Source organism: Lissotriton vulgaris, chromosome 1_1 (assembly GCF_964263255.1).
Source record: "Lissotriton vulgaris chromosome 1_1, aLisVul1.2, whole genome shotgun sequence".
In the NCBI taxonomy this organism is placed as follows: Eukaryota; Metazoa; Chordata; class Amphibia; order Caudata; family Salamandridae; genus Lissotriton; species Lissotriton vulgaris.
This window is the reverse complement of record NC_141685.1, coordinates 1,436,602,308-1,436,627,992: the sequence shown is the minus strand read 5'-3', so window position 1 is coordinate 1,436,627,992 and position 25,685 is coordinate 1,436,602,308. Positions and strand designations below refer to the sequence as shown.

Sequence of the window (25,685 nt, the reverse complement as noted above, 5' to 3'; positions counted from 1 at the left end):
CGCATGGGCGAAGAGCCGGTGACTGAATTCAATCGGGGCTCTTCACGCTGTGTGGAAATTCCTTGCCTGTCAAATCCCTGGCTCAATTTGAACGCTGATTGGAGCGTTTCCAGATTAATGCTTGGCATTAGGGGAGTTTAATAAGGGCATGCTCCTGCCACATGTGTATTACTTTTTGAATTCATATTTTTGACCCAGGTCCTTTTGTTTTTTGACTTATTAAGAGGTCTTCTTTGCCCTTGGGTTCTCCACCCCTAGAACTCCTTCAGCCCTCCTATATAAATTATGGTGTACTACGCTGAGGAGGAAGACAAGTGGGTTAAATTCAACGAATATGAAGAATATCAGGAACCTTTTGATGAAACTGTGGAGGAGCTACCTTTAGAAGCCCAGGATACCCCCGTCCGGGGTTTAATGAATAAGGCGCTTATCAAGGCGCTGACGCCTTTAGCGAAGACTTTAAATTCTTCTGGAAAAAGAAAGTCTAAATCTGCTAGCACACCCTCTTCTTCCTCTCGGGCTTCGGCTGAAGTCCTGTTGAATGCGGCAAGGAGTGTGCTTTTGGAACATGGTTCCTTGGCTGACAAGGATATGCAGGGAGACTCGTCTCCAGCTACTCCAGATACTTCAAATTCTGATGATTCAGTTAGACACAAAAAGAAGGTCAAGAAGACCAAGCACATGTTTTATGACGCACAAGAAGAGGTGCAGCCTAAGAATGTACTGTTTAACCCTCAAAATTTGATCCATCCTCGTTCCACGGAATGGCAGCCCTGTGTGGAAGTGGCACATTATGTGCAAAATAATCTAAGACAGGGTTTTGAGAACCAAGTCAGAGCCACCCTTCGGTCTGAGTGTCCTCGACCATCTTTGTTGGGCAAAGTAGCATATACACCGGATTTGGACCCCAATATGGCTACCTTCATGCGTAAATTCGCTAAGGACCCAAAAAAGGGTTTAGATAGAGCCTGGAAAGGATGCCAGGACAAGCTTTTAGACATCTCTGGCCTGCTGACTAAAATTTTAGACGCTGCAGTCATGGCAAAAGACAAGGGTACTCCTCTGGATCCTTCAGAGGTTATGGAGTGGGCGCAACGCGCCATGTGTTTCTTGGGCAATGCAAATGTGGCATTATCCACTGAGAGGAGAAGATCCTTCCTGATGCGTATTGACCCTCAGCTAGCAGAAATGGCAACCATGGAACCAGGTTCCTTAGCCAATGGCATGCTATTTGAAGAGCATTTTGTTATGAAAATGGAAAAATATGTGGCAACATTTTCGGCTTTGGAGAAAGCACAAGCCAATATCAAGAAAGTTTTTCACTTTGGTGTTTTTAATAGGGCCGGCCGCTTCAGAGGTCGCAGTTCCGGCCGAGGTGGAAATCAGACCGCTAGAGGTTCAGATCAACGGAGCAGAGGAGGTGCCCAGAGATCCAAATTTTATCCGACCAGAAAGAGAGGCGACAGGGGCCGTGGTCAGCGCGGCAACTATCGAGGCCAGCAGTTCCAGTCTGGAGACTCCTCGTATTCAGGTACCCATTTTACATTATGGGGATCACATGGTGGGAGGTCGTCTGGCACAGTTCCTTCCCAGGTGGGAGGCCCTGTCTTCAGACCCTTGGATCCATCAGACTATTCAGGGTTTCCATATAGAGTTTTATTCCACTCCCACTCAAACAGTGGCTCCAAGACCCCTAAGTTTGTCCCCTGTAGAGATGAGTTTCATCGACGAAGAAATTCAGTCCTTGTTGATCAAAGGGGCTATTGTGCAAACAGATCTCCATCCGCACGGTTTTGTAAGTACAATTTTCCTAGTGCCAAAGAAAGATCTTGGCTTTCGTCTAGTTCTGAACCTTAAGGATATCAATGTGGGTGTAGTGTACTGTCAATTCAAGATGGAGGGTATTCATCTCTTACGAGACATGGTATTGAGCCACGATTGGATGGTTCGGTTAGATCTAAAAGATGCTTACCTAACCATTGCCATTTTTCCTCCTCATCGCCGCTTCCTCCAATTTCAATGGCGCAATCGGTGGTTCGAGTTAACGGCCATGCCCTTCGGTCTTTCGTTCGCTCCATGGTGTTTCACGAAACTCATGAGACCGGTTGTTCAGTGGTTGAGAGAGAGAGAGGAGTCAGACTAATTGTCTATCTAGACGACATTCTGATCATGGGTCAGTCGGTCGCTATAGTTCAGCTGCATCTGTCCTGGATGATCCGTCTCCTTCAAGAGTTAAGTTTTCTCCTCAGTGTTCCCAAATCTCTCCTGATTCCATCGCAAGTCATCGACCTTTTGGGCTTTCAGGTCAATTCTTTGACATCTCAACTACTCTTACCTCTCAAGAAGAGAACTGCGATCAAGAAAGAGATGAGGAGAGCGCTTGCCTCTCTGACGATATCATTGAGGACGTTAGCCCGCCTCATCGGATTGTTGGCGGCGTCCATCAGCGATATTTCCCGGTCCCCTTCATTACAGGGCCTTACAGAGGTTAAAAATCTTGCATCTTCGCAGGGGTTTACATTATGCAGAACAGATTGCGCTCTCTCGGGAGGCTTGCCTAGAAATGAATTGGTGGTTAGAACACATGGATGCTTGGAATGGCAAGGCCATCTTTGCAGCGACTCCGGATGCTATCATCGAGTCAGACGCCAGTCGCTGGGGCTGGGGGGCTCATTGCGGGACACTGTAGACCGGTATTCGGTGGTCCCAGGAGGAGTTGCGACTTCATATCAACTGCCTAGAGCTGTTGGCGGTTTCTTTTGCTATTCGAACTCTTTCTCCTCAGAAAGCAAGTTGTTATATACTTCTGCGCATGGACAATGTGTCCACGGTTCGTTACATCAATCGTCTGGGAGGTACCATGTCCCAACTCTTAGTGGAGATTGCCAAGGATTTTTGGCATTATTGTCTGGACCACCACATCTCAGTGACGGCGGAATACATTCCGGGTTCCTTGAATGTGGTGGCAGATTGGAATTCCAGATTTGTAAGGGACACCAGCGATTGGAAACTTCATCCCAGTGTGTTCCAAGCGTTGGACTCCAAATAGGGCTCGTGTGTTCTAGATCTGTTTGCGTCTCGACTCAACAGACAACTTCCCCTGTTTTACAGTTGGCGTCGGATCCGTTGGCGATCAGCTCAGACGCCTTCCTTCAATCATGGACGACGGGCATTCTGTATGCCTTTCCACCATTTGTAATGATTCCAAGGCTGTTAGCTCAGACTCGCCGTCAGGGAGCGGAAATAATCCTAGTTTCACCTTGTTCAAAAGCCCAAGCGTGGTTTCCGGGAGCAATGAATCTTTCATGTGCCCCCCCGATTCGGATCAGGTCCTTTCCGGAGTTGTTAACGAACCCAGTCGGTCTTCTTCATCCTTTGGTCCTGCAAGGCCAGTTGTCTCTCATGGCGTGGAGACTTTCCGGCGACGCTGGCAAGTGCCGGGAGTTTCGCAAGACACTCTCTTTTTTCTCTCCCAGTATTGGGCACCCTCCACTCACAAGTGTTATAAATCCGCTTGGCATCGATGGGTGAGTTGGTGTGGTGAACAACAGAGTGATCCCTTGGGATCTCGAATCTCTGTGATTGTGAATTTTTTGTCCGAATTAGCCAAATTTGACTTGACTTATAGGACGGTAAACAATTTTAGATCAGCCATTTCAGCGGGACATCCTCATGTAGATGGTAGACCTTTAGGGGAACATCCCTTGGTCTGTAAAGTTTTGCGTGGTATCAGGTTGGTTAATCCCCCTCAACCTAGATATCAAACGTTATGGGATGTTTCCATAGTTTTAAGATTTTTAAAATCTTGGCCGGCTAATGAAGGTTTGTCGCGCAAACAATTATCGGCCAAACTGACTCTGTTACTTTGTCTTATTTCATGTAGACGTGTGTCAGATGTTCGGGCTCTGGATTTAGCAGGTAGAGTATTTACTCCCTCTGGAGTTTCTTTTACAATTTCTTGTCGTACAAAGACTAATTCTAAATGTATTTCTTATCCTGCATTTCCACATCATAGCAAGCTATTTGTTGTGCAATGTTTGAAAGTCTATGAGGACTGTACCAGAGAATTCAGAAATGATGTGGCAGGTCAACTTTTGATATCACTTCAGAGACCTTTCCGCCCAGTCTCTTCAGCTACTCTGGCCAGGTGGGTTACTTGGCTGTTCACCATAGCGAGTATTGATTCCTCCATTTTTGGTGCGCACTCTGTTAGAGGGTCTATGGCCTCGAAAGCCCTTATCACGGGGTCTAGGTTACAGGATATCATGACTGCGGCGGACTGGTCCTCTGAGTCCACTTTTAAGACCACCAAGGGTCCTTTTGGTGCGTGAGGGGTACAAAAACAACACAGTGTGCTCCCCACCACAGTGGGGACCACATTAACCCTTCAGTGGATTCCACTTTGTTTACTTACGTTTCCCAGGGAGACTGAATCCACTGTCTTCTCTCTCTCCCCCTCTTGTTACATATATGCAACTTTATACTAGCATAATCTGAACCTCCGTGGACTGACATAAAATGAAAAACTGTCTAGCTAACGCGACAAAGAATTTTCAATTCTTTTAAGGACACGGAGGGGAGAATTATCCAACCCAGGATGTTATATTGTTTTTTGTACATGCTTTGTACTTACTTCTGATACTGATTGCATTATTTGATGCTTTGTTTGACCTCTTATTTTTCCCCACCCAATTCTGTATTGTGACTGTTTTTCTTTCAGTCTGACATGAGTGTTATGGCTGTGTTTCTTGTTTCAGGTGACCAAGGCACCCAATCCTGAAGGTTAAACTGTCCTGATGAACGTCTTGACCAAACCTCTGCGTTCTTGGAGGATTTCAGATGTTCCTCGTGGAGTTGACTTCAGTCCTGATTCTGTTTATAGACTTTGCAAAGAAAGAGGAAGTGATTACGTCATTTCGAACATTTATGCTTACTGTTGTGTTACTATTTGTGTAGACCTGGAGGGGGTTGTACTTCCGGGATATGCTTGTTTAAAGTTTAACTCTTTGCTGCTGTATTTTTCAGTAAAGATTGAGAAGCATAGTTCTCGCCTCCGTGTCCTTAATAGAATTGAAAATTCTTTGTCGCGTTAGCTAGACAATTTTTCATTGATCATTGCCTTGGATAGGATCGGTCAGCTTCCCATGAGCTATTCCATCAGTGGATGTTCACAGTATCTTCTTCATGGCTGCAATCTAATGCTTTGAAGTGTAACCCAGATAAGAATTAGATTTTGTGAGTCTAACACTTCCCTGACTAGAACTTTTCCTCCTGTGTTCTGGCTCCCAAACTAGTCTGATTCCCGTCTGCCATTCCAGTCTGTAAAAAACCTTGGTTTCCACCTTGATGAGAATTTAACGTTGGAAATATAGGCATATCATCTAACATCCATCTGTTTTCTCATCTTGAGGATCTTTGGCAAAAAGTGTTCAATTCCTCCCCACTTCAGCCCTCAAGATAGTGGTTGAGGTTACTATTCTTAGTCGCCATGATTACTGCAATTTTCTTTTTTTGCGTGCTCCACAGGGTGTGTTTAACAAACTCCAATGAATCCAAAACATGTCTGCCAAGCCCTGGCATGCCTCATGGTCTTCTGCACTGTGCATACTAAACTGGCTGCCTTTTGTAGAAGGAATACTTTTGGGGAAGTGGCGGAGTGCGGCGTTGGCCTCCTTGGCTTAACGCAGCTCTAAGCCACTTCTGAAACGCAAGGCTGCACCATATTTACAAGAATGTGGTGCTGCCTTGCGTTTCCCCCTGCAATGGCGTTAACTTTAGCAACTTAGCGCCAATGCAGGCACCCTTGCACCAGAGAGCAAGGGTGTCTGCGTGCAGGGGGGATTGTTTATGTGTAGGAAGGTGTCCTTCCTGCACATAAACAATCCTAAAATGCCAGCCTGTCACTTTCATGCGTGCTGGTTCATGCAGCACACATGAAAGAGACAAAATAGCATTTTTTAAAGGTTTGTTTATGTGTAGGAAGGAACACCTTTCTGTACATAAACAAACCATGGCATTTTGCTTTTTCCATGTGTGCTGCACAAGGCAGCACACAAGGAAAAAGAAAAAAACGAGGAGAAATAATTCTCTCCGTTTCGCCAACTTAAAACCAAGGATTTCCTGTTCTAATGTTGGCTCTGCGTCCTATGTATGCCACCCTTGTACACAGGGGGCAGCGTCAAATACAATGGGTGTTTCGGTGGAAAGTCCACCACATCACCCACTGCACTCCCCTTTCACGCTAACCATAGCGTGAAAGGGGGCCTTATGTTAAGTGGCTTAACGCTGCCTGTACATAAGGCGCAGACCCTATTGCCACCAGAACGTCGGTAAAAGTGACGTGATGGCGATAGGGACTTGTACATATGCCCCTTTAAGTCTTTATGCATTGTCTTCAAGCCGTATGCAATCTGGTCCACTCTGCTTGAGGAAAACATTTAATATATTCTGCCTTGGTCCCCTCGATCACTGGATGCCTCCTTTCTTTTAATTTCCAAATTCCAGCGAGCCCGGTCAGTTGAGGGAGCTTTGCCAGTCGTTGCAGTAAAGTTCTGGAACTCTGCATTGTGGAACACAATACAACATTTGCATTTTAGAAAGACTCTGAAACCGTGGCTGATCAGAATATAATTGTATTTTGCAATTGGGCCGAAGTGTCCTGGACTAGACTCTGGCTATTGTCCCGCCAACTGTGTTGATTCTCGTTAGAAGTACTGGAAATTTCAGCTTTTTTTTATTTGTGTGCCTGATTCTCAATTATAGTATATTTTGGGTCTTTTGTTTAGGCCGTGGGTAGAACAGTTGCTAGTCCCTTAGCACCAGGACAATTTTTAGGCATATAGGTGCTTATAAACTCATAACATGTCAGAGTCCCTTTGCTCTTGTGTCCCCTGTGGCTGTGTCTTCCACCCACCAACGTTCCCTATCCAATCAGCGTTACTTCTGAGACTCTTATTTCCCTATTCTCCATGTTCCATGACTTCCTCTCATTCCAAAATGCATAAACTCTTTCTGTGTTCCCGTGCTGCATCGAATGCATATGTGATGTATAGAGACAGACTGGCAGTAGCCCAGATAAGGACACAGGCAGGTATGCAGCCATCTAAGAGTAGAAAGCAGAGCAAGCCATAGTTTTGTTGGATATAACAAATGATGGATAGCCTTGGTGTCTGCAACAAATGTGGGGCAGTTCAGCAGAGTTGGGTGTTCTTTCTGTATTAACCTCTTCAGTGCTCATGACGAGACCAGCTCATCATGAGTCACAATGGAGCTGTGCTCATGACGAGCTGGTCTCGTCATAACGGCTCCGTGCCGCCCACGCACGATTGATTCCCCACCTGTGCGGGCGAATTAATCAGTGGGCGGGTCGTGACGAGACCAGCTAGTCATGAGCACAGCTCCACTGTGACTTATGACGAGCTGGTCTCGTTACGAGCACCACAGCGCCGCGTTCACCCCACCGCCCCCGCGCACCGTGGGGGAATTAACCCCGCAGGAAAGGGGTTAAGAGAGCAATGGCTGTGCTGTCAATGGTGATTGAAATTTGGCCTGTTGCGTCTTTCGCCGGCTAAAGGAATGTCTATTCACTGCCCTCGGGTCAGGTGTGGTCTCACAACAATGCACAGGAGAACAGTAGGCATACACAGGATTATCTCCACCCTTTCACTAACTAATACATATATTTGACAGCAGGGACAGGCATTCCTGCGCCTTCTCACTAATCAAAAATATGTATCTGTAGAGCACAGCATGAGAGGTAGCGTTGTAAGACCAGAGAGCTGGGGGAGTGATGGTCGCTCATTTCTCCATAGGGTTTAGGCTGGTCGGAGGCCATGGACACCAGGGTTCGAGAAGTGAACCATTGTCATAAGGGTAAGAGACGGCCCTGGCACCCTCGGATACCAGGATGGCAAGGCCCTTTCTGACAGAGCTCTTGCCCTGTTGTTGAGGTTGGTGGTTTCGGTACCTCAGTGAGTCTGCTGCTGTTTAGGTCCAACTGGAGCAGTGCCCACCCAGAGATCTCCAGCATTGGAACGCAATAGGGATGCAAGGTATGGTACCAAACACTATGGGGGACATTCTCAAAGAAGTGGCGGTGAGAGGCGTTAGCCTCCTTGGATTAACGCCTCTCACCACCACTTTGTAAACTCCAGTCTGCACCCTTTTCACAAGAATGTGGTGCAGACTGGCGTTACCCACATCAACAGCGGCACCATTGCACCAGAGCGCAAGGGTGTCTGCAAGCAAGGGGATTTGTTAATGCACAGGAAGGTGTCCCTTCTTGTGCATTAACAAACCGAAAATGCCAGTTTGCTTTTTCCATGTGTGCTGCTACATGCAGCACTCATGGAAAAAGCAAAAACGAGGAGAAATAAAGGTTTTCTCCTCATTTAGCCACCTTAAGACGGGGAATTTCCTGGTATTTAGTTTAGCGCTACCTCCTATTATCGCCGCCCTTGATAATAGGCGGTAGCATCAAACTCAATGGGTTTGCGATGGTACGCCCACCGCAACACCCACTGCACCCCCCCCCCCCCCTTTCACTCTAAGTTTAGCATTAAAGGGGCCCTATTCTCAAAGCAGCGTTAAGCCACTTAACGTGGCTTTTAGCCACGTTAGGTGGGTTAACGCTGCCCTGAGAACAGGGCTCTGGCCCTATCGCCACGGGAACAACAATAAAAGTGACGTTCCCGGGGCGATATCGCCTTGAGAATATGCCCCGATCTATTTCACTCCAGACATCAGTACTGTTATTTCTGATGCCAGGAGCTGTGCATTGTCAGCAGAAATTGCTTTGTACCTTATGCTTTGAATCACATCCGTACTATTGCCTCAAATGAAGTCCTTTCCATAAATGTATATTGTTTTTCCTAAATAAATGTTGATATTTGATCTTAGCGGAGAGTAACAATAACCTTACCAAACGTATGCTTTTTCAGAGAATAACGGCTTTTGCAACGCTATATGTTATTCGTCACTCGTTGATTGATCAGCGAACTTAAAAGTAACATTTTCAGTAAAGTCAGGGCAATGTCGGGTACCTCGACCACGAGTTAATTCCCATACTTTTCTCATCGTTCCTTCTAACTCCTACTTTTTCATTTCTTCTCACTCTTTCTCCCATTAGTTCTTCCGCTCTTTCTCTGCCTGCCTGTTTTGCTTCACAGATTGCCTTATTATGAGCGCTAGACGCATCATGGTAAACACTCAAGCTAAAGTGCCTCTTGGTGCGTATATATTTCTATTGCTTCAAGGCGGACGGAAGATGTAAAATAGCTAGAAATAAACCGCTACGTGGTTTGACTTGACTTCCATTTAAAATATAAATATGTACTATAAAGAATGTACACATGCAAGATTGAAAATACCCGGGGACTCGTCATTTGATCTCCGCGCACTCCGCCACATGCCTCTACAGCTCTTCATGTGCATCCTTCATGTAGTAATGCTTATTTGTAAGCGTGTAGTATCTATAGAGAGACTGTTAATGAATAGCACGGCACATCCCATGCACCTGCAAGTGGGAGTTTTCCCATGCTTTTCAATGCTCAATTTCATTTTAATTTAATTGCTGTTCTTTGGTGTGCATAATGATCGTGTAGGAATCATTACAGGCTCTAAGCTGCTAGACTATTACTGGCTGGGAGCTGATTTTAGTATTCCATTTATAGTTCATTAGAAAGTCAGTCACTGTATTTCAATTGCTTGGGAAGGACTGAACATGGTGCTCTAAAAATGCCTTTTATTGATCGAGAACATTCATCCGCAAAAATGTACTGTAAATAACGTCTTAAGTTCATGTCAGAGCACATTAAAAGTAGGAGCTATTTTTTTTACATTAAACAACTTTTAAGTTTGTGTGAAAATCATAAACTGAGAAAAATAGCACTTGAACACAGAAACATATTTTGTTTATCTGCACAATGTCTCATGTGATCATAACATAACATATAGGGGCATATTAACAAGGAACCTCGTTAAACTTATCGCTGTTTTAGCGACAGAAAAATGCAGCTAAAACGGCGATAATGGGCTTGCTAATATGCTTTATAGAATTCCTATAGAAGCCCAGGTTAGATGTCCTGCACATCTAACCTGGGCTTCTATTGGAATTCTATAACGCATATTAGCAAGCCCATTGTCGCCGTTTTTGCGGCAGTTTCCTGCCCCTAAAACGGCGATCATTTTAACAAGGTTTCTTGCTAATATGCCCCACAGTACGCTAAAAGTAGGCCTCGTGGAATTTCTATTACGCCAGAGTAATTGCCTTATTTCGGTAATTGCTCATTACTCTTTGATTTGGAGATACTCAGCAATTACATCCACTTGTGTAATTAAGAATCATTTGGGGGGAAAAAATCATACCACAAGAGCACATTTAGGGAAAACATGTGGCTGACTGCTGTTTATGTTCTGTTGCATTTGGTGTTTTTTTTTCTCTACATAAAATACATCCTTGTGTCCATTGAGATGGGAGGGTGCAATTTGCGCTAAGAAACATGTGCTACATGCCGGAATTATGGTGGGGAAAAATACTACCCCGAGTGTACATTTGACGAGTGCGAGCGGCTGTTCGCTATTCATCTTCTGTTGCATTTAGCATTATTTATTAGTGTAAAATGCATCCTCCTATTCATTTTGGACACGAGGGGGCATTTTTGCACTAAGAAAATGGCGCTCAGTGCAGATTACTCTTCTAGTGTAATTCTGCTTAATCTTTCGGCATTTTAGGGTACGCATGATTACTGTTGGAAATTAGGTTACTGGTTGAGGAGGGTAAAACCACAACTTCTGATATTGTGAAATCACAAGCTAACCCCATATTAACCTATGCTTAACCCTCTGGTAGCTTGGCGCAAGGAATTCAAGCTTAACTTAGAGACAATGTATGAAGTATTTATGCGGCACTTCAAACAGTGCTAAAGTGAAAACACAATAAATGACAAATCCTACACTAATTTAGGAAAATAGAGTAAGATTTATAAATTATTTGAAACCAAAACAAAAAAAAATCCAATCAGTAGAACCGGAGATATGCAATTTTAAAATTTCAAGTGAAAATAGAGTCTAGAAGCACAACGCGCCAACTGTTAGACTACATAAAGGGATCAAGTTAGGTCCCCTAAATAAAGTACACTAAATCGTGATTGCTTAGTGCTGCGAGAACCAACGTCGAAGATGTGTCCTACAGGGATGTGAACGGTATAAAATAGTTTATGACCAATGATTGTTTCTAGTGTGAAGGAGTGAATGAATTGTGTCTTCCAGGGATCCTCTGTATACTTATTGTCTACAGGGATGGTCCTGAGCAGCTGCAGGGCTTTGATTCGAGGTCCTGTGTTAAGTAGGCGTTATGCACAAAAGGTTCTGAGTTGCTGCGGAGGTCCTTCGTTGGGTATGCGATATGCAGCAGTTCTGATGCAGGTCTGCAAGGCGATGCTTCGATCTGACTTTCTTCTGTTGGGACCACATTTGGGATGGCAGAGCACTTTCAGGCCCATTCCAAAGTGCCTAGCACTGGGGTGGCAACACGTGAGGAGTAGGGTTCACAGCAGACAGAATCCAGGTGCTGGGTTCAAGGTGCTTTGATCCATTTGTCCCTGAGGCTATGATCAGGAGTTCAGCCAACTATCCCTTGGAGTCACTCAAGATGCAGGTCCAAAACTTTCTCTCAGGCAGCTGGGTAACAGACAGCTGTCCTTCTTGCAGAGCATTACAGCAGTCCTTCTAAATCTTGCACAGGTCCAGAGGTGTACTAAGAGCTGAGTTTGAGTGTCAGCTGGACGAGTTCTCAGGTTCAGTTTGTTGCTCAATGTGGTGTACCTCTCAACAGCCCCAATTTTGCATATTAATATAGAACAGAATATTGGAGTGATCAAGCGAGGGAAAGGGTGGGCGTTGGGAACATCTGGTCTCTAAGTAAAGAGAAAAGGATTAGTGTGGTGAGCTTCCCTAATCCTGCATTCAAAACTTTACTGTTACTCTCCCCTAGTTTACCTGAGAAGGAACAGTGTAAATTTCAAATGCGCCTTATTGCCTTTCCTGCTCTCAACTGTTCAGGATCACTTTATGCAAAGATTCCCCGAAGGATACAACATGAAACATAGATTGCAGCAAAGTTAATGCTTGGACTATTTAGTTTTCAAAATACTTTGTCGCTATTCTAAACAATATCCACCACATAAGGAAATTAGTTTTTATTCATGGGGCCTCTTCATATGATCTTGGTGATTCATCTTACCACCCCTGTTAAAAGCAGCAAATCAAGCTCTCTGTTTACTTCCAAGATCACACTTGCTTATTGTCTTTTCTTTCTCAACATAATATTCAATAATCTTTTAAATGCCCAAACAATTAAGTCTCAGCATTCCATTCTATTCTATTCTTTACATAATGATTTGTAAAGCACCATGAGGGCTTCCCCACGCTGATAAAACACATAGGTAAACAGCACGGCGAAACAGTAAAATAAGAATGTTTCTAGCATTTTCCTAAAGGAAGGTTCTGATTTTGTCTGACTTAGCTTTAGCGGAAGTCCATTCGAAATGTCTGGGAACTAGGAAGGCAGAAGATGTGCCACCACTCCTGGTTCTCAATATCATAGGTAATGCCAAAAATGATTTATTAGATTAAGTTATTAGAACACAAGCATCATTCTAAGAAGGATTGTATGGAGTGAGCAGATTTTGGATCAATTTTGGACTTTGGTTATCCATCACTTTATAAGCCATTCACACTACTTTAAACTGTATGAAACTGTTCTCTGCTTTCCTATAAATGCACTTTAATTCTTGAATGGAGGCAGGCTGACCCCAAATTCACTCAATATCAAGACTAGGAAGACGCAAATAAGCTGATAAATGTTTTGGTGCATGTGCACCCTTAACACACTTGAAATCTTCTCCTTTCCGTGCCAGTAATCAGGCACAGCATCACTCGCCGACATCCAGGGAATAACGACTGACGCGATGCTCAGTAGTAAAAGGCTAGGTACCACATAATCAGACTAAAATAGTAACAACTCTAGTCGGTGTTCTATGCCAATTCACTAGGGAGTTTCTGGTGACACGACTGCTGAAATCAAGCACTCATTTGTTCCAAAAGAAAGAAACCATATCCGGCCACCTGAGGAGACGGTTACTGTTTCGTACGGCAGTACATTAGTGTGCCCCCTTTTGGCATAAATATCAAGCATTCTGTTCTTGATGGAATTTACACTGAGGGATTGTTATTAATACCTAGTGCCCACTTTGAAGTAAGAGAAGGTTCTGTAGGTTTTCACCCCCATGGTTGTTTGAAATATTCTGGCCCCAGCTTGCCTAATGTAAAAACTCATTGTGAGTTTGCTGACCAGATCTTCTCAGCAAACTCACAATGTGTAAGTGTGTTATGTGACTAGTCCCCCCTCTCATCAAGTCAGAGATAGCCCATCCTGCCAACACCCATTTTCCTTTGTCTTACTGTCTAGGAGAAATAGAAAGAGACCAACTGTCAGCTACATCTAGTCATGTGACCCAGGATACAGGCTCCAGACATCAAATGGTTGGGAAAAGAAAATGTCAACTTTCTAAAAGTGGCATTTTCAGAATTGTGATTTATAATTCAACTTTAATTTAAAGAGGGTTTTAAATTACAATTCTTTACACACTAAACTCGACATTCCCAACTGCTCCCAATTGAAAGTTATCACTTACTAAATGAAATAAGCTAACCCAATGTTATCCTATGGGAGAGGCAGGCCTTGCAGTAGTGAAAAGCCAATTAAGGAGTAATTCACTACCATGACATGTAAAAGTGAAAAGTCATATCCAACCTTTTAAATACACTGCACCCTGCCATCTGGGCTGTTTAGGGCATAGGGGTTATTCATATGAATGAAAAAGGAAGATTTAAGCCTGGGAAAAAGTTTACTAAGCCAGGTAGAAATTGCAGTTTAAAACTACACATACAGGCTGTAATGGCAGGCCTAAGACACATTTAAAAAGGCTACTTAAGTAAGTGTTACAATCAGTGCTGGAGGTCTACTAGTAGTATTTACTTTACAGAACCTGGGTACATGTAGTACCACTTTACTAGGAACTTACACCCAGTTGGCATATTTAATTTACTTATAAACCAGTGTTGCTATGTTTAAAGGAGAGAGCACAAGCACCTTAGCCCTCCCTAGCTTAAAGAAAGTAGAACCACCCACCTTAAGGGAGTTCTCATTGCTAAGGTGAAGAACCTGCAGAGACCATCAACATTGATGTGGCCCGTTCCAGTGCAATGCTCAACCACAAAGTCAATCCCTGAAGGGAGATGGAGCAACTCAACAGTTTGGGGGTTTCACGCCAAATCTGTTTAAGCGATCTATGGTCTATCTGAACCTGGAAGGGAGCCCCAAACAGGTATGATGTCAAATTCTTTGGAACCCAGACCGATTCAATAATCCCCTTTTTATTTCGCTCCCAGGGAATTAACCTCCTGAAGGCTACTGGTTGATCTAGGCCCTCTTCGTTTAGTTGTGAGAGCACGACTCTTAAGCCATGCTCTGAGGCATCTATCTCTATGATGAACTCCTGGGAGAAATCAGGGGAAACAATGGTGCCTTACCCCTTGAAAACCCCCTGTAGAACCCAGTGAGGCCCAGGAAACCCTTACCTCTGGGTCTTGGGGTTCCCAAGCCAGAACGGTCTGGATTTTGACTTGGAGGGACTGCACCTTGCCTCCTCCCACTTGGTGTCCCAAGTTAGACCACTGAACTGTCCTATCTGACATTTACTGGCTTTGATAGTCTGCTTTTCTCTGCAGAGCTTGAAGCACTTCTCTGAGGTGGCATAGGTGGTCCTGCCAGCTGGAGCTGAAGACTGTCATGTTGTCTAAGTAGGTGGCAATGAATGTTCCTCAACCCAACCAGGACCTGATTGACCAGCCAGATTCCTGAAGGGAATCACTCAGAATTGGAAGTTGCTTTCTGGAGTAGAGAACGCAGACTTCTCTTTGGACCCCTCATATAGGTGATCTGCAGATACCCAGAAATCAGATCAAATGCACGGAGGAATCTAGCAGCCCTAAACTGATCAATGAGTTCATCAGAATGGGGATGGGGTGAGCGTCAGTCTTAGTGAATGCATTGAGCCCCCAGTAATTCAGGCAAAACCTGAGTTCAGGGGTGGTACCTGGAGGTAGAGACTAGGGGACCAACACCACTGGGCTAGACTAAGGGCTACTGGAAGGGTCATTACCCTTAGCACCAGCATCTTGGAGCCTTCCTCCATTACGCTGTCTCTCACCTTGTCAGATAGCCTTTAGATCCTATTCTTCACATAGCATACTGTCCCCAGTGTCTCTATCATGGGTACACCTTGAGGTGAGCCCTAGTATTAGGGAGAAGAAGGAGGCAAACTGCTCCAACTATAGGTGGTAGTCCTTCTGTTGCTCTAGGGTCGGGGTAGTGGAGAGACTGACACCCTCCACTGACCCATCCTGCTCTTTGGGAGAAATGAAGTCGGGGAGAGGCTTAATTTCCTCCTTCACTCCATCATCCCCTTCCTGCTCGCACCTCTCGAAGTGGAGTTCAAAGCGATTGACCTGCTGGTTTCCTAAAGGGTTCCCTGAGAGTCTTGAAGTCACAAGGTAGATGGCAACCCCCTTGCGCTCTTTCACCTCATAGGGCGATTACCATCGGTCAGGCTCCACCACCCACACTTTTTGACAAGACTGAAACTCGACTAGAGTGGCCTTTTGATACTTCCACTGTGTGATAACCTCCTGGCTGGCTTCCAGATTCTCCATTCCTTCTTCCAAAAGTGCTTTACCTGGTGGGAGCAGAAGCCCAGCATGTATCTGACCGCATGCTGATGGGCTTTCTTGGGAGCTTCCTCCCATCCCTCCTTCACCATGCTGAGAGGCCATCTGATAGGGTGCCCATAGAGAAGATCAAAGGGGCTGAATCCAACCCCCTTCTATGGTGCCCCTGTATGCAAACAACAGGCATCCCAAGAGGACGTCCCACTTCCGCCTCAAAGACTTTGACAGGCCCATGCTAATGCCTTTAAAAGGGTCTTGTTGAATCTCTCAACAAGCCCATTGGTTTGGAGATGATAGAATATAGAGAACATGTGCACTACTCCCCACTCATCCCACATTAACTGGGTGTATACTGACGTCAAGTTGGTACCATGGTCAGGTACTTCCTCCTTGGGCTACCCTACATTGTAATCTTTCACATCATTGCCCTTCACCCAACCATCCAGTGGCTTGCAAAAGGAATCAACACAATCCACTCAGGGCCGATCGGACAGCTTTTTGTGTACCATGTTGCTGTCTGGGGGGAAACATCCTTTACAACGCAACTTTTACCACGCAGTGCCTTTACATTGCAACTTTTACAACGCAAACCATTACAACGCATTGCACTGGGGGCGCTCTAGGATAGGGAATAGATTTAATTTACTATCCAACACCTTCCCTTACATTCACGGGGAGTGGAGTTGGAATAGTAAATTAAACTATTCACTATCCAGCACCCCTCAACACTATGCGTTGGAAAGTCATGCGTTGTAAAACATGCGATGTAATAGAATGCGTGGTAAAAGCATGCGTTGTAATGTCATGCATTCTGTCTGGGGGTCAGTGAACTTGCTGGACTCCACCTTTTAGCTCTGATACCCAGATTCTGAGACTTAACTCATTGACCATTCTTCTCCACTCCATGGCTAGTCTTCTTTCCTCCAAGGTTCTCTCAGCCTCAGATTCTCCTTTTTCTCATCCTTCTCCTTCTCCTCTTCTATGTCCAGTTTCTTTTCCACCATCTTAAAATTGGCCATCTGCAGTCTAAACTCTCTATCAGCATTACTGTCTTTCAGCCCAGCTGGGGGCTGACCATGGGAAGATACACTCCTCTCTGCTCTGGAAGGGTGCTCCAACTCAGGAGACAACTCACCCCCTCATCTGAATGGTGCATCTTAGGACTGGTATATAGGTCCTCTCCATACCTTTTGCGCATCATTATCTCCTTCCAATTCTGTAGCCGGTGACACGTCGACTTCCTCTCAGGCCCCCAGTGCCTTTTGGAATACCAGTTTTCTTATGTTGCTCTTGGCTGGAAGTCCCTTCTCTTTGCAGAACTCCTTGAGTTCAGTCACAGTGTAGGCATCCATGTTGGCAAGCTCAAACTTCATCTTTGGAGGTGCGATTTCAGGCACAACAGTCAAGGAATGAAAAGGAATTTGCAAATAGCAAAAATAACAATCAAGGAGAATTTAAAAGAAACTAGAAATGGTATCAAATTATTTATCTGGGATGTTAGTGTAACACAAAATCACTGATTGGCCCTGCACAAACACACATCCAAATCTCACGGTTGAACACTCATATTGGGCATTGGATTACTGGGAGAAGGGGGGAAAACTCTCTACTCAAGCAGCAACTACTTCTGTTATGGTGAAATCACAAAGAACTCTCAAATTCACCTGTGCTTAACCCTCTGGCAGCTTTGCACAAAGCAGGCAGGCTTAACCTAAAGGCAAAGTATATATTATTTATGCAGCACCTCAAACAGTAATAAAGTGAAAACACAACACAAGAAAAATCCCACACCAATTAAGAAAATAGGGTAGAATCTATTAAATTATTTGAGGCTAAAACAAAAACAAAATTCATTTGATAGAGCTAGGGATAGCCCCCGCCTCACAAAGACACCCTCCGCCTCACAACCAGCTCCGATGACCAATCACCTAATATGGAGAACCTCCACTTCAAGATCCAGTCAAATCTGAACGCCATCCTCTGTGGCACCTTCATCTACAGACCACCCGGACCCTGCCCCACCTTCAGCGAAGCCATAACCAACTTCATTGCTCAACATGTTCTCGCTTCAATGGACTATCTCCTCCTCGGTGACCTCGATTTCCACATGGACAATATTGAAGACCGCAACACCTCATCTCTACCGGAAAACACCATCAGACTCAAACAAATAGTCACAATGCCAACCCACTCAGCAGGACACATGCTTGACCACGACTTCTCCGCTAGTAACAACATCTCTGTCAGCCGTACTGGACTAAGTACCCCTGCGTACACTTCTTCACCAAACCCACCGCACGCCACCATGCTGCCCCATAATCCTTGCAGAACCTGGAACAAAGTAACAAGAAAACCAGCTCACAACATACACGGACGTCGACACCTCAGCAACCTCCACTGCTGGATCCCCGACTGTGTCAACACACTGGCCCCCCTAGGGAACCTTCAGGAAATCAGCCCTCCAAAAAAGCCTCCTGGTTCTCCCCGACCTTCCAAGAGTCCAGGCGCACCTGTAGATGGCTCGAGAAAAGATGGAGGAGCAGCAAGATCACAGCAGACCACGCAGCCTTCAAGTCCGCCTTCACTGCACACCTCCACCTCAGCAGAACAACAATGAAAACAGTCATTGAGGAATGCATCAATGCCAATGACCATAACAGTAAAGAACTCTTTGCAGTGGTCAAAGAATTCACTAAACCCAGCTCAGAGACAGCAGACATCCACCATGTCTCAAGACCACTGTGACAACCTCACCACCTTCTTCCACCACAAGATCAAGGAGATCTACAACATATTTGCAACCCAAGACTCACTCACCCCACCTGGAACCACCTCACCCAATGCCCCCAGCCCCCAGCAAACCTTGACCAACTGGACTACCCTCACCTCTGACAACACCTTCTAGATCATGAAGAGCATCCATTCCAGAGCCCCCTCTGATCCCTGCCCTCACCACTTCTTCAACAGAGCTGTCAATTCCATCACACCCACCTCTGACACACCATCGACTGCTCTATTACGTCCGCAACCTTCATGGAAGACTGGAATTACACAGAGATCAACTTCCTGCTGGAGAAACCTTCGGCCGACGAACCTCAAAAACTACAGGACCATCTATTTGCTCTCTTTCCCAGCCAAAGTCATTGAGAAAGCCATCAATGCCCAACTCACAGAGTTCATCAAAACAAACGACATACTGGACCACTCCCAATCTGAATTCAGAAGCATCCACTGCACCAAGACTCCTATCCTTGCCACTACCCACAGATGACATCCTCATGCTCCTCAAAAGAAGCAAGACCACAGCCCTCATGCTCCTGGACTTCTCAGCTGCCTTCTACACTATTTCCCACCATTCCCTCTGTGCAAGACTCCATGACACTGGAATCAGTGACAAAGCCCTACAAGGAACGTGTCAACGCCAATGCACACAACAGCAAAGAACTCTTTGCTGTGGTCAAAGAATTTGCTAAACCTAGCACAGAGACAGCAGACATCCCTCATCTCAAGATCTCTGTGACAACCTCGCCACATTCTTCCATCACAAGATCAAGGAGATCTACAACTGCTTCACAACCCAAGACTCACCCAGCCCACCCACAACCACCTCACCCAATGGTATCAGTCCCTAGCAGACCTTGACCAACTGGACTACCCTCACCTCTGATGACGCCTTGAAGATCATGAAGAGCATCCATTCCGAAGCCCCCTTGGATCCCTGCCCTCACCACATCTTCAACAGAGCCGGCACTTCCATCGCACCTGAACTCTGCCACACCATCAATTGCTCCATTGAGTCTACAACCTTTCTGGAAGACTTGAAGAATGCAGAGATCAACCCCCTCCTGAAGAAACCTTCGGCCAACCCATCTCTCTGCTCCCCTTCCCAGCCAAAGTCATCGAGAAGGCCAACAATGACCAACTCTCCTAGCTCATCAAAACAAACAACATCCTGGACCACTCATAATCTGGATTCAGAAGCACTATAGCACTGAGACCTCTCTCTTTGCTGCCACAGACAACATCCACATCCTCCTCGACAGAGGCGAGACCTCAGCCCTTATCCTCCTGGACCTATCAGCCGCCTTCGACACTGTCTCCCACCACACCCTCTGCGCAAGTCTCCATGACGCCGACATCCACGACAAAGCCCTAGAAAGGATCAGCTCCTTCCTTACTGGCTGAATGCAGAGTCAGACTTCCACCGCTCTACTCAGAACCCACAGTGATCAGCTGCGGAGAGCCTCAAGGACCCACCCTGAGCCCTATCATCTTCAACATCGACATGCCTGCTTGCAGCCATCATCAGAAGCCATCTTATTCTCTCCCTCATGGACTAACCCGCAGCCGCCAAGAGCAACTTCCGTGATGGGATGAAGGCAGTAGCCACTGGGATGAAGGCAGTAGCCACCTGGATGAAGGAGAGCTGCCTCAAGCTTAACTTAGATAAGACCTAAGTCCTCATCCTCAACTTCTTCCTGCTCATCAGCATCAGACTAGACTACGGCAATGCACTCTATGCTGGTACCACCCAGAAACTCAAACAAAAACTACAGACCATCCGGAATGCCTCTGCCAGACTCATATTGAACATCCCACACCACAAACACATCACCGGCCACCTGAGGGACTGTAAGGATGAGGAGGACCAGCAGGTAAATGGTTATATGGAATTTATGTAGTAGCAGCAGCACAGTACATCTGAACAGCTCAGCCAGTAGAAGATAACTGCCACAAACAGAACATAAAACATGGAACAGCAGAGAGAGCAGGCACACTCTATACATTCCATGTAGAACATTTGAAAGCAGCACACTGATGAAATCAGATGTAACACATCTCACCCCATACCACAAAAGGAAACAACAACAAAAATAAACCAAAACAAGAAAACAAGAATAAAAAATCAGAGAATAAAACGATAATATTAGGTACTCTACCTTTTTGGCACAGAAATTGTTCTATTGTTAATTTTAACCCTTGAACCAACAGACAACCCTTCATCAGGAACAGGGCGATTTCCCAAAGAAGTTTTAAAAACAGTGAACTTGGAGTCTTCACAAGACCTGCATTTGACAACTCTTCTTACATTTCAGACCTTACCATCCTGAGTAACCACACTGTTTTTACACACCTTCACAACTTTAACAGGAGGACCAAATGTGGAACGAACTTTGGCTAAAAAAACAAGTTTCTTGATCCTGACAAAATCTCCAACAACAAAATCAGGAACTCTAACCTTCCATTTCGCATCGAAAGCTTCCTTCATTTTATCTGGCTTCCTCCTTACCCTACCAGCAATGACATCCAAATCAATATCATCCACCTGCTTACAGGATTTCTTTATCACCAAAGGCAAATATCAGAGTCAGGATCTCTCCCCTTAAAAAGCCTAAAAAGACTCACCCCCATAACAGAATGGGGAGTAATGCGGTAATCTATAATCTCCTCCTCAAAACATCTCTCCAAGGCTCACTAGACACACCAACAGACGCAATACTATCTTTAAGAACACAATTGAATCTTTCTACCTAACCATTTTTCCTAGGTTCATACAGGGAAGTGGTGATGTGTCTGATCCCACATTTGGTGAAAAACTCCTCCATTTTTTGAGCGACAAGTTGAACTCCGTTGTCAGGAACTAGGACTTCCAGACAACATTTCCTGGCAAAAACCTCTTTGAAAAAAATCACAACCAGAGAAGTAGCACTAGCAACAAACTTGAGCAACTTTTTGCCAAGGTGATTTGGGCCAAGTCACAGGTTTGATAGGCGCAGAAAAAACTCGGTGGAGCAGAAAAAACTCTGAGCATCTTTGCACCATTAATACAGAAAGAACAGTGTCCAACAGTTCTAGCCACCATCTTGTCAAGACCAGGCCACCACACATTGGCTCTAATAAGACGCTTAATGGAAGACATGCCAAAATGTCCCTCATGGGCAAGCTGTACAATTTTATTCTGAAAAACAACAGGGGAATAATCTTGCAACTCTTATAGAGTAAGCCACCCTCTTCCATAATTTCATCAGCAACTTGACAGAAGGACTCAACTCAGGTGACACACTTTTAGGTTTAGGCCAACTGGACCTTAAATAATTCAAAATGGAGAGGCATACATGATCATTATCCATTTCCTTTGTCCATTCAACTTCAGAAGCACTAGAAAATTCTGAAGAAACACAATCCTTAGGAGAAGCAACCATATCCAAATAGTGATCAGCGTAAAGACTGGTATCATCAGAGCAAGGTAACCTTGACAAGCAATCCGCTGTGACATTACTCTTACCAGGAACAAACTCAACCTCAAAATTATATTCCTGAAGTCTAGAAGTAAGGCAAGCAATACATGCAGTGGAATTCCACCCACCACCAGGGGACAAAATCCCAACAAGAGGTTTATAATCAGTTCTAAGTAAGAACCTGCTGCCCCACACATAGTTTCTGAAATGCTCAATTACCCAAATGCACGCTAAAAGTTCTCTCTCAATAACGGCATACCTCCTTTTAGTTTCAGAGAGCGTGCTGGAAGCAAACGCTACACACCACTCCTCTTTAGCACACTCTTGACTCAAGACAGCACCCAAGCCATATCAACCCACATGAACCGTAATCACACACAAGTTGTTAAGGCAAAATGATTTAAGAGTAGGAGCCTCCACAATCTCCCTCTTAATCAGTTGGAAAGCCGACTCTTGTCTTTCAGACCAGCAAAAATCTGAAGTTTTCCTCGTCAATTCCTTGAGGGGTTCCATCTTAGGAGCAACATTAGGTATAAACTTGCTGTAGTATTCACAAAGACCTGCAAAAGACAACAGTTTTTCTTTCTTGTCAGGTGATGGATCTTTGATAATAGCGTCAACCAGGGATGTTCTAGGCATAACACCATTGCCTGACAGAGAATGGCCAAGATAATCAGCAGATTAACACAAAACATTGCATTTCCAGTCTTGAGTGTCAAACCAAAATTTTGTAGTCTATCACATACCAGCTTGATATGACACAAATTATCTTAATTGTTCTTGGCAAAAATTAGAATGTCATCTTGAAAACATTTGACAAAGACACTAAGGGCCAGATGTAAGTAGCTAAATACCAGTCGGTAATACCGAAAATCAGTGGATTTCATTGTTACCGACGGGTATTTAGCACTTCCCGATGTAGGAAAGGAATCGATAATAACGAATCAGTATTTACCGATTCGGAGTTACCGAACCCCCAAATACTGAATCGGTAAATAATAAACAGTAAAAACGAGAAAAGAGATGTAGAAAAATTCGGTAATATCGAATTTCCACAATTCGGAATTTAAGAGTAGCTAATTACCACTGACTCAAAGCAGGTGGTAATCAGGTGCACTTTATTTAAACAGCCCAAAAATGCAACAGTGTGATTACTATGGCGACCCTCTATGTTATTGCAAGGCGGCTACAGCTACAGGCAGCAGGAGTGAGGATCTGGAGATGGGAGGAGCGCGTTTACAGACAGCGCATCACACTCTTCCAACTGACTGAGGCAGAGATCCATGAAAGGTACAGGCTACACCCCCAAAACCTCCTGGACCTGATAAGGGATCTGCACCCACTCCTGGAGCATCCAACACCAAGGGCGCACGCTATACCACCACATGTGCAGGTGCTCTGTAGCCTACACCTACTTGCATCTGGCAGTTACCAGGGGGTGATAGCTGCGGTAGGTGGTGTGTCACAGAGTTGCCTGTCCCGTTTCTTTAACAAGTTCATGAATGCCATGATGCAGAGAATGCATCACTACATAAGCTTCCCAACCACACAGGCGGCACTGCGGAAAACCAAGACAGACTTTTACCAAAAGGCACAGTTCACGCATGTTATAGGGTGCATTGATGGGACACACATTCCAATCTGCCTACCTGCAGCCACTGAGTACATCTACCGAAACAGAAAATCCACCCACTCCATTAATGTGCAGGTAATCTGCAATGCAGCCAACTTAATCACCAACATCGTGGCCAAATTTCCAGGGAGCACCCACGACTCATACATTTTCCAGAACAGTGGGATCTACACACGCCTGGCTGCTGGAGAATTTGGAGAAGGCTACCTGCTAGGCAAATCACTGTGACGCACCCTGATTTATACTGCAGATGATTGTGTTGGTGACCGTTATTAATGGCACTGTCTTCCCCACCTACGTGATAGCGCATATGCTGTGCAGTCATTCATCCACACTCCTCACCTAAACCCATCAACCCCAAGTGAGAGATGACACAATGTGGTGCACAAATAAACACACAACGTTGTGGAGCACGCGTTTGGACTATTGAAAAGCAATTTCCGCTGCTTCCATAAAAGCGGAGGCGCACGTCAGTACCAACCCATCATCTGCTGCAAGATCATCGTAACTTGTGCTATGCTGCATAACCTTGCCACCACGAAAGGTACAGCAGTTGAATTAACTGACTCTGAGGACGATGATGATGAATTTGCACAGCCAGAGCCCAACACAGCAGGAGTGGTGCCAGCACCAGATGGGAGACAAAGACGGGCTGAGATAACACACAACTATTTTTGAGCAAGTAAGGAGACACAGCCAGTTGTATTTGAATGACGTAGTTTAATATATTGGCACTACGCCACCACATGAAGGGCTCAACATGGCAGTCCTATTTGTAAACACCCTACAAAGATGTCATGGGTTACGTCACCCAGTTAGCTAGACTAAGTGTGGCTTGCATTACCTCCTGCAGCCATGCACAACACTGCTGCATTTCCTTTGCAGACTGTCGTCACTGGCAATCAATCCAGTGCGAGCACCTTGACGTCTGCTGCTCCTCCTGGACTCAGTTACAGGGGGCGTTACACTGCTGCAACTTGTTGTCTCCTCACTGTCCCCCACATGACCTGTACCAGTATTGGCAGCCTGATTATTTAGGAGCAGTGGTCACTGTCACAAGCCCCCTTGACACATCACAGCTGCAGTGTGCCATCCCTTCCTGCATGGCCACGGAGTGCCTGCAGAGCAGAGAAGTGGCAGTGGAGGGGCGGTTCACCGCCTTGGTATACTTCTCCGTTTTCTGCCTCTCCCTGCGCTGTGCCATCCTGTCCTCATCAAGCTTGCTGCACAGCAGCCTCACTGACTGGGACATGTCCCTCATGCCGTCAGCCATGTCCCTCACGCCCTCAGCCATTGTTGTGTTCATAGAGCAGATGCCCTTCTCTATATTCTGCATGTTTGCTGTCACATGTCTCATCTGCCGCTGAATTGATTGTATTGCTTTCCCTTGCAGGCGCTGGACCTTTAACATGTTCACTTCCAGACCTTCAAACGCACCATGCTCCTTGCCCTGAAAAGGTGGACTGGGTTCCCTAGCCCTGCGGTGTCTGGCACCTGTGTGTGATCCCTCTGTGGGGGACTGTGATCCTGCATTATTGCCATCCACTGGCACCGTTGACTGTTCTCCACCCCTGCAGTCTTCCCCAGACAACTCCATCTCTTGGAGCCTCACAACTGCATGCCTCCTGGGTCTCGGTAATGCCGGTGGTGACGCTGCTGGTGATGCAGGTGGTGGTGTTGCTGTTGCAGGTGGTGGTGTTGATGCTGGTGGTGGTGTTGATGCCGGTGGTGGTGGTGTGGTGTTACCTGCAGTTGAAATGGACTCCTCCATTCTCTTCCTCCGGGGTGCGTTTCCTGCCTAGACATGTGCAGACATTAGCTCACTTGTCTGGCAGCATTTCGAAAAAATTTATTTTCATGTCTGCCAATCTATTTGACTGTCCTCTGCTTGCTTATCACTGATGTGTGGCACATGCCTTTGTGTTCAGTGGGATGACTGTTATGATAGGTGTTACACTGACTACATCTCCCATAATGCATTGTTGGAGTTTACTAAAACATGTACTGGAGTGGGATTCACACTG

The 25,685-nt window shown here is 45.4% G+C and overlaps 1 pseudogene; it reads left to right on the top strand.

Moving 5' to 3' along the window:
* The first annotated feature begins 285 nt into the window (after positions 1-285).
* On the top strand, positions 286-1,857 carry LOC147750653 (uncharacterized; annotated as a pseudogene).
* Positions 1,858-25,685: the final 23,828 nt, after the last annotated feature.